General features: G+C 40.6%; 1 protein-coding gene across 1 annotated transcript in view; it reads left to right on the forward strand.

Moving 5' to 3' along the window:
- Positions 1 to 13,085, forward strand: part of TPH2 (tryptophan hydroxylase 2) — a 96,824-nt gene that overhangs the window by 11,285 nt on the left and 72,454 nt on the right. The window lies entirely within an intron of this gene.

The following is a 13,085-nucleotide window of genomic DNA, read 5'->3' on the forward strand; positions in this document are numbered from 1 at the left end:
ACCATTGTATTTGCAGCTCTTACACTAAGGTGAGGAACCATTTTGGTACACTCTGCAGGGCCCAGAAAATGTATTTTAATTTTAAATTTTGACTTGAATTTTCAGTAACCCCCTTCAATGTCTAGCATCCCCAGTGAAAGCAGAGAATCGGCAAGAATGGTGGAAAGTGCTCATGTAAGCAGCCACAATAAGAAAGAAATGTGTTCATTTTATGTGGAAAGGGAAACTTGCTGTAACTGGAGTGTTTTTGAAGAGTTTCACATCCAATCCTGGATCAGGGTTGGGGTGAAATTAGAGAACGTCAGGATTGGAATGAGGATTGCATGGTGCATGGTGTTAAGTGGCAATGACAGGCTCTTTGCGACAGGCAATAATGTAGTGTGTTGACTGCAGGCCATGTCTACAAAAATGGAGTGGACGTTAGGCCTCTGTTCTGCTCACACTAATAAAACGTATAGGCCATTGTGCACTGTCTTTACTTTGCCTGGTATGTGCTCAGCCCCCAAATCTTGTCATCAGAACAAAATGTAAATCCATAGCTGACAGGAAAGAGTCTTTCTTATTCTAGTTGAGATTAGGTGAGAACCTGGACTGTCCTGTGGGGCAAGCTTGTCCTTGGTAAGAATTTAGGGCATTGTATGTATTATAGAAGGTGCCTCCCTTCCTCCTTCCCTCCTTCCCTCCCTCCCCCTTCCCTCCCTCCCTCCTTCCCTCCCTCCCTCCCTCCCTCCCTCCCTCCCTCCCTCCTTTCCTACCTTCCTTCCTTCCTGGATTCCACATTGCAGCTCTGATTGGGTCAGTGATTTGCTCATTTCTAATTTCATTTGAGGCTTTGTTTCTTTTCCCTTCGTCCTGTCAAGCCCTAGGCATCCTTCATTCTTTCTCCACTATGTGTATCACCCTGAAAAACAGGCCTACTTGGCACATGCTTTTTCCACATGTGTGTGCAGCCATTCTAATCACCTCTGTTCCATGCGGCTTGTCTCTCTTTAACCAACTGTGACGTTCTGCCCCCTCACAATGTCAGTGTGCTGATGGCTTGTCGTGGCCCAAGCCCAACCGCATGGCCCTCAGCACCATCGCGCAGTAGCCCTGTCTTCCATTGTTTCCCAGTCAAGTTGCCAAGCTAGCACCCTGATGGCCTGAGCTCACTTTTCACATCAGGCCCTGATAAGGGTTTGTGAGGGTTCAGATTAGTTCCCCTTGATTCACAGACCCTTCCTGTGGAATCAGAGCACAGATGGATCCTTAGAAGGGGTGTGGGCAGGCCCTGCCTTTGGGGCATGAGCTGTCAGGACATGGTAAACACTCAGTGCTTGGCATAGCCTTTTCCTTTAGATGAAAGACAGATAAAAATGTATTTTATATGTAGGTGCTATATGTAATATGTGTGTGGTATATAAAGGATTTTGTTAGCATAGCAATCGAGGGACTAGCTCAGATCTTACTTCTTCATAGAGCCCAGAAACTGCACAAAGGCAACCTGATACTGGGGTGATGCTAATAGAACTGTACAGACAAGGCAACCGGTTTTAAGGGGCATTGATAAGGGGGAGTCTTATGGTTTTAATGAAAACTTATATACGAGTGTGGAGAGAAGAAAAGAGCGTAGAACTGAAATGAAATGATGGAGGTTGAGACTCAAAGTGTTAGCAAGTTTGCATTTGCCACCTTCCCTTAGCTAAAGAAGAACATTGAGGTCTAGTGTTTACGGGAAACCAAAAGTAAAAACTGGAGGTTGGAAGTGGTGGAGATTTTGCACAAAGGAGGGCTGGATGGAGCTGGAGTCTTCCAGGATCTGGCCCCAGTTTACAGAGGTGGGGTATGCTCAGGCTCGAGGGCCTGACTCTTGGTAAGTGAAAGTTCAGGAGGCTGAGGTAGGCAGGAAACCTCCCATTCATCATTTTACGGGGAGAAACCACTCTGACACACCTCACAAAACTCTCCCTGTTGTCATGATACCAGCCAGGCCAAATTATAACCTGAAGATTGTTTGGTGGATATAGGGTCAAAGCAAAAGGTATTTAAGAGAGTTTGGGATATAGGGCCATTGTAACCCGCTCCCCTGGAGAGTGCAGAGTCCAGCCTGACTACATAGAACAAAGTAATTGAAAACTGGAACTCTGGAGTCAGACAGTCTTGGGTTGGATTCCATTGCTTCCTAGCTGGGTGATCAATATCACGGTGCCTGTTTCTTCATTTGAGAAGTGTGTCTAGCAGCAGGACCCATCTCACAGGGCTCTAGCGAGGATTATGAAAGAGAATGCATGGTTGTGCTTAGCACAATGCCACATGATTGGTGGTCATAAGTGTCAGTTATTATTGCAATCTCCTCCCTTTTCCTTTTCCACAGGCTGTCTTTAGTTTCCAGTTGACCCACTGTTTAATTCTTTAGCTATGTTACTACAATTGTTTTTTGCTGCCACCTGAACAAATATGGTGGCTCAAATGTCCCTGGAAGTCATCCTTGGAAGAAAACTCTTTCAGTTACCCATTTAAAGACTGTTGTATACACTGATGCTTTTCGTGCTGACCATCATCCTTATTTATGGAGAGATTTTGTAGAAAGCAATAATATTCTCATTTGTGCGTGGGGAAGGGGAGGGGAAGCTGCCAAAATACTGATAACAGATCGCCAGTTGCCCAGGACACTTGTAAGTGGACGGAGTGAGGAAGGTGCCTACCAGGAGTCGTTAAATCTGGAAAACACGACCCCAGGAATTGTGGAAAGTAGAGAGAAAAGGGTCATTCCTCAATGCGTCTCATGTCATCACAGAGGTGGCTTCTATGAGTATGAGTTTGAGGATTGATAAGGGCTAGCTAGCCATTGTGTGTGTAAATACATGTGGGTTTGCAAGCACACTGAGGGCAGGGCTCAAACTTCTGTTATGGTGCTGGTGGGGGTGGGGCACAGGTACTAAACAAGTGATTCATCGCTTCTAATTTGCCATACAAGGTTTCCTTGTATTTTATACAAAAAAGTAAAGCTGCTGTTTCTAATTGAAATAGGTCTTTTTGTAGTGCTGATGGCTTTCTGAGTGAGCAAACAAAAATAATGTCAATACAATAATTACTTAAAATAAACTCTTTTGAGTGGCTTCTGGCAGCGTGCTATGATCTGATTTTCCAAACCAAAGCTAGGAATCACTGGTTTGAGAAGCAGATTATTTGAAATTGAGGTGGTCCCCCAAAATCCAGCATGTGAGGTCTCTGCAAATACAGTTTGGTGATAAAATTGGGAACCGTTCTGTCATGGGGAGAACAATTCAATTCCCTGTTGATAGTTCATTACGACTTCTAGGACACTAAGGAGAAGTCAAATATATGGTCAGAAATATAGACGAAAATGGAGTACTGGTGTCTTGGGGTTATTGTAGGGATTGGCAGGATGTAGTTTGAGGTGTCTAAAGGAAGGGGAAGGAAAAGAAATGAAATATGGAATAATATCTATTGAAACCATGGCCAGAAAGCCCTCTGGGGAATTCATGTTGAATACTGTATTTTCTCTGATAGTGTTGAAAGGATAAAGCTGGGGCTGGGGGTGGGGGGGAGAATCAACACACGCAGAGAAAAATGAAGCAATTCTACTCTATGATGAAAAACAGCAGGCTCAAAGTCAGTATTACCATGAACCTGAAAAAGAAGAGGGAGTGAGGACTGTGTTAGCAAGCTGAGAACCATCAATAGGTGCCACTGAGGTGAGTTTCTGATTGACAGCGCTGCCAAGAAACATGATTGATTACCCAGAGGCCCGCTGCCGCCTGCAGACATGCCTGAGCTATGTGGCCACGAGTGTCAGGAAGACCTAATTGCCTCACCAATAATGGCAGAAGAAACATTCATTAGTGCCAATATCATTCTCCATAGAAGACCTGAGAATGAACGCTCCGGGTTGACAGGGCACAGTTTCTAAAATTATGTGTGAGAGATGCGGATCTCAGGCTGTCCTCCCAACCCAAATAAAAGAAATTCTAGTGTAAACAGGAAAAGAAGTTCCCCATGACTAGATAATGTGGAGTGCACATACCGGGGGTGCCAAAAAAATGTATGCACGTGACTTGTATTCATCTTTTGTTATCCGTATATATTGAGTATTACAATTTTAATAGTTTTTTTCCTTTCTTAAAATATGGATACATCTTTTGGGCTCCCTCTGTAGACTTTCAGTTTAGAGGAAATGGAAGTGTGTGAGGGCAGATGGCATGTGGAGGAAGAGAAAATTATGACTGTGATGTTGTAGCTCTAAGGTTTTTTTGAAACTCTCCAGTTTTCTGTCATTGGCACCTTCATATTTTAACCTTGGCATTAGTTTTGCTGCATTTCTGTGCATTTTACAATTGCTACATTGTTGGGGGGAAAATCAGTAATACATTTTTTCAATTGACTAGAAATAAACAAATTTTTCTTTGGGGGCTATTACAGTGATTATTCTTCAACAATATGCATGCATATTTAATTTAATTATACTTGTGGTGGGGGTAGTGGTTGTTATTCCAATCCATCTTACTCTCTTGGAAAAAGGCCCCGAGCTCTGACTTTAATTATGCCACTCTTGTTTGCTTAAATTGATTTTGAATATTACCGTGATTGTGTTTTGTTATGAATGTCCTTTTCCCTGGTTGGAATTAAGGTAGTACATGAACCTCATGTTCTGCTCATGGGGCTGCTTCCTCTTTGCTTTATTTATTTTTTTAGTGCATGGAATCTGAAATGTAAATAGGTAAAAGCAAATGTCAGTGGGTAAGGTAAGGAAGGGAGTTTCAATATGCCAGAATTTGCTTAAATTAAAACTGAAAAATTCCCTAATATGCCGAGAAAACTCATTTCAAATTCAGAGATCCAAGTGGTTCTTTAACATTGTTCAACCTCAGTGTTCTCCTCTGTAAAATGGGGAGATAATAGTATCTCTCTGCCTCTCCCCTGGGCAGATTAAATGAAATCAAGGATTAAATGAAATCAATAGAGCATTGCTATACAATGTACTTTACTATATTGTCTTTGTCAAAACAATAATCAACGACTCTAGACCAAAAGTCTGGGGTTTGCTCAGACCCTGGCCCACTTGGAGGGCTTTCTCCAGTTCTCTTTCTTTCTTTTTTTCTTTTTTTAAATTTATTATTAATTAATTTATTTAATTAATTAAAATTTATTGGGGTGACAATTGTTAGTAAAGTTACATAGATTTCAGGTGTACAATTCTGTATTACATCATCTATAAATCCCATTGTGTGTTCACTGCACAATTTGATCCCCGTTAACTTCATCTACCACCCCCCTCCAGTTCTCTTTAGATCTGAGAGGCAGTGTATAGAGCGGTTAAGAGTGTAGAACTTAGAGCTGCATTGCTTGCGGTGAATTCCAGCTTTGCCACTTCCTAGCTGAGGGAACCCTGCAAGTTATTTGTCTTCTATGCCTCATTTTTCTTATCTGTAAAATGGGGATAACTACTACTGCTTTATAGGATTGTTATGAGGATTAAATGAGCTAATATATTAACAACACCTAGAACACTACATAGGAAGTGATATATAAGTATTTGCTAATATTTTTATAACATAATTTTTTCACTTCAACTGATCTCGCCTTTTGTCTGCACTCATGCTCCACATTTCTTTATTACCTTTTGTTAACACCCTCCTCCACTCCCCTTGGCTTAGACTTTCTTTAAGCCTCAAATTCCGTCTGATTTGTCCACTGCATTATTTATTTATTGCTGTATAACAAATTACCCCCAAATTGAACAGCTCAAAACTGCAAACATTTGTTATCTCACAAAGTTTCTCAGGGTCAGGAATCAGGGAGCAGTCCAGCTGGGTGGTTGTGGGTCAGGGTTTCTCACGAGGCTGGAGTCAAAGTGTTAACCAGAGAAGCAGTGAAGGCTTGACTGAGGCTGAAAGATCTGTTTCCAACATGGTCACTCACATGGATGTTGGCAGGAGGCCACGATTTCTTGCACCGTGGGCCTCTCCACTGGGCTGCCTCAAGAGATGGCAGCTGGCTTCCCCCCGTCAAAGTCATCCAAAAAAGAGCAAGGCAGAATCTACCTAACCTCAGTAATGACATACCACCACTCCTGGTGTATTATATTAGTTTCATAGCCCAACGCATGTACACTGTGTGAGGCGACTACACATGGGCATGAATACCAGGAGGTGGGGACTGTCTTGGAGATGGGCTAACAAGTACATTTAACATGTGTTCAATATTAGTTCTTCAAGACCCCCCTCACTGCCCAATCACAATGGGTGCTCAGGCATTTCTGTGGAACTAACCTACAGAACGCCAAGGTGACATGGTGTAGCAGAACGTGTGGCAGAATGTACAGGCGTTGGAGTGGGGCAGACCTGGGTTTGAATTCCTGCTCCATGTACAGGCTCTGTAGTACTGCGTGCTGACCTAGGCTCTCTGAGTCTCAGTGCCCTCATCTTAAAATGGGCACAGTATCTACCTTGTACGACTGGGAGGATTAGCAATGATTACAGGGCCCAGAGGTGACTGGTCCAACTGGTGTTGAATCTATGAGAGTGTGATTGTTATTATCACGTTAGGTAGCTAATGGTTCCCTGATTCCATATAATCATTTGTTAAGTTCACTTCATGAGTAAAGGACTTTAAGGAGTGAATGACTTAGGGAATTTCAGGTTCCATGGTAGGCTGTGTTAAAGGAGCTTTTCAAAAAAGTGTGTGTGTGTGTGTCCCTTTCAGTTGCATGTAACTCATACATACAGCTTGCTGCTTCCATCTGAAAAAGTGACCCTCTCCAAGGCTTTCCCAGGTCAGTAAGTCTCAGTTAAGGTTAGAGGCTGCAGGTTGGGGCTGGGTTGTGTTGGACTCATCCCTGAATGGCTGATGGTGGTAGAAATGTTTACCGTAAGTGGACCTCTCAGCTGGCTTATTTGGGTACTTTTAACTTCCTTTGTTAAATTCTGGCCACGAGCTGGACACCATGTTAAATACATTACTTATGTTCTCTCATTTACCCTCACAATACACCTTTGAGATAGCTGCCATTACTGTACTCATTTTAAAGATGAGGGAACTGAGGTTCAGAGACATTAAGAAACTTACTAAAGGTGACACAGCTGATCCTGTCATCTGCATAAACATGTTATTAATGCTTTAGTTTCTCTGAGACTGAGTAATAAATTGAAGAGCAGAACAAAAGCAAATATTTGTAGTCTCGGTTGATTTCCCAGATGACCGAAATAGTTTCTGAATAAGGTCACTTTCAGGGGTTTCAAATGTGCCTCTCTCATAGAATCTAAATGTCTTTGTTTCCTTTGCTTATGAAACCACATCTTTTCTTTCTTTCTTTTTTTTTGTTTTGTTTGGAAATGGCTGTAGGACTTCCACTTGCCATAGGTGTTTTTATACACAAGTTGAAAACAACAGTGACAGAACTAAGTGACTTGGGATTTTTAAAAGTCATTCTCTTTATAGAAGTCTTAGAATATTTGAAATGCATAGGTCTTGTATGTATTTAATACACTTAATACTTTGTGAAGCCGGGACTCAAACGGGCCCTGTCTGACCTCAAGGCTACGCGTTGTCCTTGCAGGGTGCTGGGGACCTCTGCTTGGCCCTGGCCTGGCAGCACCGTGTCCTAGCCCTGTGTCGCGGTTGTGATCTCCTTTCTCAGGCCCTGAGCTCTTCTCCCCCAGCTGGAAGCCTGACCCTTGTCGGTATGTAATGGATGGAAATAAACACAGCTGGGCTGAGGCTTGAAAAAACCATTGGCAGGGACTTGTCTCTCTCTGGCTTTTTCTAGTTGCTAACCTATGTATTTCTTGATTTTTTTTGATTTACAAAATTGTACCCTTTGTGATTCATTTGCTGTGAGGGTAGGTACACAGCTAAACAGAGACTCTAAAACAAAGCAGTCCCAAATGGAGACTAGCATATTTGAAAAACGCAATCAACAGCCCAGCAGTTTGGGTGAGCTTGGGAATATTCTGCTTAGCTCCATCAGAAAGAGAGAGAGAGAGAGAGAGAGAGAGAGAGAGAGAGAATTCTCTCATTTATCATGGAGTGGTGATGGTTCTAACCTCCTTGCCCCATCAAAGCAGAGAAGGGCATTTCTTTGCCACTCTCTTTCCCCCTCCCACAGCCCCAAATACCACATGTTGTTAAAATGAAGCCCTCTGGGACGGAGACACAGTGATATGCTATGCATTTTAAGGTGTTGAATAGATACATAGTTACGGAATGGATGTATTTTGTGATAAACATATTGGGCTTGCAAGCCAGCATCTCACTTTTCAGGAGGTCTTCTCAGTTTCATTTTTTGCTAGATGACTTAGTAGGAGTCAACCATAGGTTTACAAAGAAAAGGAAGGAGATGGATGATCAGAGACAAAGGTAGGCTCCCTTGAGTTTGACAGATATTGGGTAGAGCTGTTTGCTGCTCTTCCTCTTACCTCCCGATGCCCGTGTCAAACAAAAAAACGTTCATGGCAGAAAGCTATTCTGAAAGAAAAGGTTTGTTGAGCCATATGCTAGCCAGAAAAAGACCAAGTCCTGGGGCATGAAATCTAAACCACCAGCAGCAAGGTTAGACGGAGCAGACAACATGTCCGCTGTCCCAGAGGCAACAGACGCTTTTATACATTGTGTTTTGGGGAAGAAAGATATAAATTGCTTTGAAAAGAATTTACCTTGGGTACGGATAAGGGGGGCAGGAAAAGGTGAAGTGGAGCAGTTCTAGGATAGGTGCACAGTCTGCACAGAAGAAACACATACTACTTTTGATGGTTATAGGCAACAGTACTGACCATTCATGCAGATGGAGCATGCGGTGGCATCTGCTGGTCAGCTAATAGACTCTTGGAAGTTGAGTCAGAGCTCCAACCTTCGTTCAGGCATGTGAGCAGTCTTTGGGTGGTTGGCGCACAGCTGTTAACTGGTTAACTATTCTTGTCTCTTTCTGACACTCTCTGGCTCACTGCAATTTAATGTAGGACATCCCACAATTTTTTTTTTTTTTTTTTTTTTTTTTTTTTTTTAATTTATTTATTGGGGTGACAATTGTTAATGAAATTACATAATTTCAGGTGTACAATTCCGTATTACATCATCAATAAATCCCATTGTGTGTTCACCACCCAGAGTCAGTTCTCCTTCCATCACCATATATTTGATCCCCCTTACCCTCATCTCCCTCCCCCCACCCCCCTTACCCTCTGGTAACCACTAAACTATGTCTGTGTCTATGAGTTCTTGTTTCTCATTTGTTTGTCTTGTTTTTGGTTTATATACCACATATCAGTGAAATCATAGGGTTCTCTGCTTTTTCTGTCTGACTTATTTCGCTTAGCATTATATTCTCAAGATCCATCCATGTTGTCAGAAATGTTCCTATATCATCTTTCCTTAATGCTGAATAGTATTCCATTGTGTATATGTACCACAACTTCTTTATCCATTCATCTATCGAAGGACATTTTGGTTGTTTCCATGTCTTGGCCACCGTAAACAAAGCTGCAATGAACATTGGAGTACACGTGTCTCTATAGAGAAATGCTTTTATATTTTTGGGGTAGATACCCAGGAGAGCGATTGCTGGGTCATATGGTAATTCTATTCGTAATTTCTTGAGGAACCTCCACACTGCCTTCCATAGCGGCTGCACCAGTCTGCATTCCCACCAACAGTGTATGAGGGTTCCTTTTTCTCCACAGCCTCTCCAACACTTGTTGCTATTTGTCTTGTTGATGATAGCCATTCTGACTGGGGTGAGGTGATATCTCATTGTGGTTTTTATTTGCATTTCTCTGATGATTAGTGATGTTGAGCATTTTTTCATATGTTTATTTGCCATTTGTAAGTCCTCTTTAGAGAAATGTCTCTTTAGGTCCTCTGCCCATTTTTCAATTGGGTTGTTCGTTTTTTTGTTGTTGAGTTTCATGAGTTCCTTGTATATTTTGGATATTAGACCCTTATCGGAGGAACTATTTGCAAAAATCTTCTCCCATTCAGTCGGTAGCCTCTTTATTTTGTCGATGGTTTCTTTTGCTGTGCAGAAACTTTTAAGTTTCATATAGTCCCATTTGTTTATTTTATCTTTTACTTCCATTGCCTTTGGAGTCAAATTCATAAAATGCTCTTTGAACCCAAGGTCCATAAGTTTAGTACCTATGTTTTCTTCAATGCAGTTTATTGTGTCAGGTCTTATGCTTAAGTCTTTGATCCATTTTGAATTAATTTTGGTACATGGTGACAGATAGCAGTCCAGTTTCATTCTTTTGCACGTGGCTATCCAATTCTGCCAGCACCATTTATTGAAGAGGCTGTCATTCCTCCATTGTATGTTTTTAGCTTCTTTGTCAAAAATTATCTGTCCATATTTATGTGGTTTTATTTCTGGGTTCTCAATTCTATTCCATTGGTCTACGTGTCTGTTTTTCCGCCAATACCATGCTGTTTTGATTATTGTAGCCCTGTAGTACAAGCTAAAGTCAGGCAGTGTGATACCTCCAGCACTGTTCTTTTTTCTTAAGATTGCTTTGGCTATTCGGGGTCTTTTGTGGTTCCAAACAAATCTGATGATTTTTTGTTCTATTTCTTTAAAAAATGCCATTGGGATTTTGATGGGGATTGCATTAAATCTGTATATTGCTTTGGGTAATATGGCCATTTTAACTATGTTGATTCTTCCAAGCCATGAGCACGGAATGTCCTTCCATTTCTTTGTGTCATCTTCAATTTCTTTCAAAAATGTCTTATAGTTTTCAGCATATAAATCCTTCACATCCTTGGTTAAGTTTATTCCTAGGTATTTTATTCTTTTTGCTGCAATTGCAAAAGGAATTGTTTTTTCTATCTCTTTTTCTGAGATTTCATTGTTGGTATATAGGAAAGCAATGGACTTTTGTACGTTGATTTTGTAGCCAGCAACTTTACTGTATTCATTGATTGTTTCTAATAGCTTTTTGGTGGAGTCTTTAGGGTTTTCTATGTATAGCATCATGTCATCTGCAAAGAGTGACAATTTAACTTCTTCATTCGCAATTTGGATGCCTTTTATTTCTTTCTCTTGCCTGATAGCTCTGGCGAGGACTTCCAACACTATGTTGAAAAGCAGAGGTGATAGGGGACAACCTTGTCGTGTTCCTGAACGTAGAGCAAAGGGCTTCAGCTTTTCACCATTAATTATGAGGTTAGCTGAGGGCTTGTCGTATATGGCCTTTATTATGTTGAGGTATTTTCCTTCTATACCAATTTTAGTAAGTGTTTTAATCATAAATGGATGTTGTATCTTATCAAATGCTTTTTCTGCATCAATTGATAGAATCATATGATTTTTGTCCTTTATTTTGTTTATGTGATGTATCACATTGATGGATTTGCGAATGTTGAACCATCCTTGTGCCCCGGGGATGAACCCCACTTGGTCGTGATGAATAATCTTTTTAATGCATTGTTGTATTCGATTTGCTAGAATTTTGTTTAGGATTTTAGCATCTGTATTCATCAGAGATATAGGTCTGTAGTTTTCTTTTTTTGTGTTGTCCTTACCAGGTTTTGGTATCAGGGTAATGTTGGCCTCATAAAATGAGTTAGGGAGTACTGACTCTTCTTCAATTTTTTGGAAGAGTTTGAGCAGGATTGGTATTAGATCCTCTTTGAAGGTTTGGTAGAATTCACTGGTGAAGCCATCTGGTCCAGGACTTTTGATTTTGGGAAGGTTTTTGATGACTGATTCAATTTCCTTACTGGTGATCGGCCTGTTAAGATTTTCCAGTTCTTCATGATTCAGCCTTGGAAGGCTATATGTTTCTAAGAACTTGTCCATTTCTTCTAAGTTATTAAATTTGGTGGCATATAGTCCTTCATAGTATTCTTGGATAATCCTTTGTATTTCTGTGGTGTCCGTGATAACTTCCCCTTTTTCATTTCTGATTTTGTTAATTAGTGTCTTCTCTCTTTTTATCTTAGTGAGTCTAGCCAAGGGTTTGTCGATTTTGTTAATCTTTTCAAAGAACCAGCTTTTTGTCACATTAATTTTTTCTATTGTCTTTTTGTTCTCTATTTCATTTAGTTCTGCTCTGATTTTTGTTATTTCCTTTCTTCTGCTGACCTTGGGTTTCGCTTGTTCTTCTTTTTCTAGTTTTTTAAGGTATAACATGAGGTTATTTATTTGGGATTTTTCTTGTTTCTTGAGATAGGCCTGTAATGATATAAATTTCCCTCTTATAACTGCTTTCGCCGCATCCCAAAAATTTTGGTAGGATGTATTTTCATTGTCATTTGTTTCTATATATCTTTTGATCTCTCCTCTAATTTCTTCTTTGACCCAGTCGTTCTTTAAAAGTATGTTGTTTAATCTCCATGTATTTGTGTTTCTTTTTGCTTTCTTTTCGCAGTTGATATCCAATTTCAAAGCCTTGTGATCAGAGAATATGCTTGGTATGATTTCAATCTTCTTAAATTTGCTGAGGCTGCTTTTATGTCCCAATATATGGTCTATCCTTGAGAATGTTCCATGTACACTCGAAAAGAATGTATAATCTGATGTTTTAGGATGAAGTGCTCTATATATGTCAATGATGTCCATTTCATTTAATGTGTCATTTAGTGCTGCAATTTCATTATTTATTTTCTGTTTGGATGATCTATCCATAGCTGTCAATGATGTATTTAAGTCCCCTAGTATAATTGTGTTTTGGTCAATTTCTCCCTTTAGTTCTGTTAGTAGTTGCTTGGTGTATTTTGGTGCTCCCTGATTGGGGGCATAAATATTGATGACTGTTATGTCTTCTTGTTGTATAGTCCCCTTTACCATTATGAAATGTCCATCTTTGTCTCTTGTTATCTTTTTCACCCTGAAGTCTGTTTCATCTGATATCATTATGGCTACACCTGATTTTCTCTGGGTACCATTTGCTTGGAGTGCCAGTTTCCACCCTTTCACTTTGAGTCTATGCTTGTCCTTGTAGCTGAGATGTGTCTCTTGGAGACAGCATATGGTTGGGTTTAGTTTTTTGATCCAATCTGCTACTCTGTGCCTTTTTATTGGTGAGTTCAGTCCATTTACATTTAGGGTGATTATTGATACGTGAGGATTTCCTGTCATTCTATCTTTAGTT

The sequence above is a fragment of the Rhinolophus hipposideros genome (genome assembly GCF_964194185.1).
Source record: "Rhinolophus hipposideros genome assembly, chromosome: 9".
NCBI lineage: Eukaryota > Metazoa > Chordata > Mammalia > Chiroptera > Rhinolophidae > Rhinolophus > Rhinolophus hipposideros.